The sequence below is a fragment of the Phalacrocorax aristotelis genome, chromosome 1 (assembly GCF_949628215.1).
Source record: "Phalacrocorax aristotelis chromosome 1, bGulAri2.1, whole genome shotgun sequence".
Taxonomy (NCBI): domain Eukaryota; kingdom Metazoa; phylum Chordata; class Aves; order Suliformes; family Phalacrocoracidae; genus Phalacrocorax; species Phalacrocorax aristotelis.
Window position 1 is genome coordinate 103176965 of NC_134276.1, and position 4520 is coordinate 103181484.

The window sequence follows — 4520 nt, forward strand, 5'->3', positions numbered from 1 at the left end:
ATCATACTCCATATGTTAAAGATAATCAACTAGCAAACGCATACAAAAGCTCTTCTAGCCTTACAATGACTGCAGACATCCCAGAACACCTTCTCACATGAACAATGGAATAGGCAGAAGCCTTGATTTTCTGACACTTCAGGATGTATCCAGATGTACTGTGTTAACTGAAAACAATAAAATCCTGGAAATAAGAAGTTAAAGACAAATCTCATGCATGCCTTAATTCTTCCATAAAATGGCACTCTCTCACTCAAAAGGGGCTTCCCATCCCTCTCCAAAGTGACACATAAATTCAGCTTCTTCAAATGTACACGGAAAAATGATGTCATCTACCTGCTTTATCAGTACTGCTGCGTTTTCAGCATTGCTCAGCTGACTGTCTCATGATTTTGGGAGAAGATCTGCCATAGATGGCAAGTGCAGGGCTGCGAAGGCAAATGGGCTGCCTTAGCTAGGTATTACGTGAATGGTTTTGAGGCTGTTATTAGTAAATGTGCTTCTCTTTTTGATGAATACTAATAGGACACAAAATTGCCTTTAAACTCCTTGTATGTGTGTGGACAAGTAATTTTCCTGACTATGAAAAAACTTACCTTTGAAAAAGCACGATTGCGTTATACCAATACTCACTTCTTGAATATGGGTTTGACCAATTCTGTTAAGGCTTGTTCAGCCTCTTTAAGGGAATTAAAGGCCAAGCTCATGCTTGTCGTGGTTCAGCCTCAGTCGGTAACTAAACACCACGCAGCCGCTCGCTCACTTCTCCCCACCCCTGTGGGATGGGGGAGAGAATCGGAAGAGCAAAAGAGCTTGTGGGTTGAGATAAGCACAGTTTAATAATTACAATAAAATAATAATAATAATAGTGATAATAATAACAATAATTATAATAAAATGGAAAAGTTAAAAAACAGAAATACAGGCAATACAACCACTCACCACCCGCCAACCGATGCTGCCCATCCCTGAGCCACGATTGCTTCCCCCCTCCTCCAGCCAGCCCCTCCCAGTTAACATACTGGGCATGATATGGAATAGCCCTTTGGTCAGTTTGAATCTGCTCTCTTAGCTGTGCCCCCTCCCGGCTTCTTGTGCACCCAGCAGAGCATGGGAAGCTGGAAAAGTCCTTGACTAGTACAAGCACTACCCAGCAACAAACAAAACATCGATGTGTTATCTCAACATTGTTTTCATGCTGAGTTCAAAGCACAGCACTATGCCAGCTGCAGTGAAGAAAATTAACTATATCCCAGCTAAAACCATGTTGTCCCTCTTGGGAAAGCAACAGGACACTTTTGTGATCAGGATGCCAGCAGGACCCAGACTGAGGCCAGAAGCCAAAGTGGTTGAGCTGTAGATCTTCACACCATCTCTATAGTCATCTCTTACAGTTGCAAGTTCAGTTGTATAAACCACTGAGCTTTTCCTTTAGTGACTGGTCCTGTCCTCTCCCTTCCAAATATTGCTAATGGATCTGAATTCTTTTTCCCCTGAACTTCTGAAGTTGAAAACACAAGAGATACATTCCTCAACCTCACAGCTGATGAGAAAATGACACATGTCATTTTAAAACAGCCAATGTTTCTGTTGAAGGTTATTTGTTTACCAAAGCATCCACGCCTCATTAAAAGAAATAGAGAAAGCACGGAGCCCAAAATTTGTGGCAGTGCAGGTTATGGGTAATGATGGCAAATTATCTCAGGTAATCATAGGGCAAGGCTGCAGAGGTGTGTTCTTTTGCTCTTGAAAATAAAGGGCAAAGCACTGACCAAAGGGAGAAGATACAGAATATTGTGAATTTGTCCTTGTTCAGTGCTTAATTGGACAAAAAAGCTATTTAGCTCTGCTACCATTGAAAATACACATATAAAAATATTTTTATGAAACGGGAAGTGTGTTGATGAATTCACTACCAGCCTCTGAATTTCTTACTGGAATTAGAAGAACCCCAAAGCCTTTGCCCCCAAAAGCATGGCCACTTACTGCAAGACCAGTTTGAAAGCCAAGCACAGTCCAGGGGCAACACCTCAGCAGGATGTGCTGGTCCATAAAAACAGACCCACACTCCCATGCAAGACCATAAATGAAAAGGTGATAAGGGAGAATGTAAAAGGAATGAGGGGAATAAATCAACTTATGCCTTAGGAAAGAACACAGTCCCAGGCCTAGTTTACCAGAGAAAAGGCAGCTGCACTTAAAAACTGCCAGATACCTGCAGCTTGGCAAAAGATGGATTTGGCAGCTACAAATGGCAGAGGGGAGAGGACTTCCTCACAACTTCCCTCATAATAAAGCCATATTATTTCTGGCCAGGAGCAGGCATGGGAACTATAGCAGAGCTGTTTTAGCAGCTTGCAAACTTGAGCTCAAAACCCACTTTATCTCACACACTCTGTATTCCACCAGGATCTGCCTTTTCCTCCCTGACATTGGTGGCCATAAGTATTCAACATCTGGGCCAGATCCTGCATACTTCCACACTGGTCTAGCAAAGAGAGAAAGTGCCTGTGCAGCCTTTTGCAAGGCAGGAGGCAGATTATATACATGGAATTAACTTAATCTGACTCATGGTCAGCAAAATAAAAATTGTTGTTACTTTTAAAAACCAAATCCTGCAGGACTTACAGGAACTGATGATGTAGCACCTCTTCTTTCCTACCTATGGAGGAGGAAAGCAGGAGACAGGGTCACAGGCCTGTTGCGGATATAGCAGACAGAAAATTTAATAAAAGAGGGAAATCATAATGCTGCTGGTAAGAGAAACAGAGTTCCTCGCCATTAAAGCAGGGTGTTGAGTTTTCATCAAGTATTTTAGGTTCTGAGAAGTAGAGTTGCATTCTATTAAACTATTTGCAAATGTTCAAAAAGTAAAGAAATGTAAAATAGATTTTTTTAAGAAGTCACAGATATCTGAGAGTCCATTCCAATCTTCAGAAAAAAAAAAAAAAAAACGAAAAACCCAACCAACCAACCAACCAAACAGAAAACAAACCAAAACCAGTATATGATAAAGTATGGAAATACAGAGTTGATGTATACCATACTTCTGCTTTTGGATCACCATCCAAAGGTCACCGTCCCATGCAGCTTTTATGGGCAGCCTATATTTCTTCAAAGTATGATGTAATGGGCTGGCCAAACAACTTCTCAGGGATGTAGGCTCTGGGAGGGTTCCCCTAGGCTGTCCTATACTGCTACAAACCACAGAGCATAGAGACCTGGGGAGAAGGGTTTACACCCCAGCCTTTGCTTTGGGCATGCTTGTGTCCGGCACTATACTTCAACTACTCAGGATGCTTTACAGGAGCTCCATAGGCCATTCAGAGATTGTGCTATTGTCGTTGATTGTGGACAATGTCAATTCTCTCAAAAGGAAGGATCCAAAAAAGCCTTGATTCTGAGGCTACTTAAAAATAAATAAATAACTAAATAAATTAGTTAATAAATAATTGTTTTTTTAAAAAGACCATCAAGCTGTTCCACACTATTTCCCCTTTATTTACCTGCATCTGTATTATAAAGTTTACTATAACACAGAATCAATGTAATTTGACATGCAGAGCCATGCTGAGTAGTGAGAACCCAACAAGAAATGAGAACATTTAGTTTCAAAAAGATCAAAACGTCCATCTAACAGCACTGGAATCTTCCCTCCTGAAGCAAAATTGCAGCAAAATCATCTTGATTGATTTTTGTCACTAGAGTGGTATTTGTCAGTTCAGACATTTTATCATATCAGATGCATGATTCAGCATGTTAGTAAGAACTTCAGGGTGCAACATACAAATTCACAATCTCCTGTGAGATCAAATTACATAATGTGTTTTATAATGGTCTATAGCTTAGTGGTATATGCATATTGTACACTGGGCAAACACTTCTTACATTGTTCTGAAGCAGATCCAAATTTAAGGGGCATTGACAGGCTCATCCAAGCACAGGCTTTTCAGCCAGCCTTGTAGCAGGAGCTGCATGGTCACCCTATGGGTGATCTTGGTGTCTACAGCGTAGCTGCATTTCTGTGTTTTGTATCAGAATATTTTGTTGCTGTGGGCACGCTGACAATGTAAATGTGTCTGCTAGCTTGTTTCTTTCCCAAGCGACACATTATTTTTATTCTTCATGTTTACTGAGCAGGTACCTATGAAAATCAGGGGTGTTATCCTGTCAGTTTGGTGCATAGTTAGTAAAATTAACAGCTAAGAAAGAAGGGTCTACCTGGTTTTCTTAGGGACAAAAATCGGAAGTTAGAAAGTGCTGATTATGCTAAACCAGAAACTTGTCTGTTGTTTCCAAAATAATACTTTTAAAAAAGCCCAGGCACTGGTTAGCAGGCTGTATTCGCAGGCTGTATTCACAGGCTAAGAAGCAACAAGAGCAAGAGAATCCCTGAGAAATGTTGACTCAAAGTTTGTCCGTAGATTCCCCCACATGAAGCAGCATGTTCTTCTTGGCTGTGTTTATGGGAGCTGTGGCTCTGCTCACACCAGCCAGATAATACTTGCATGTGCACTTTG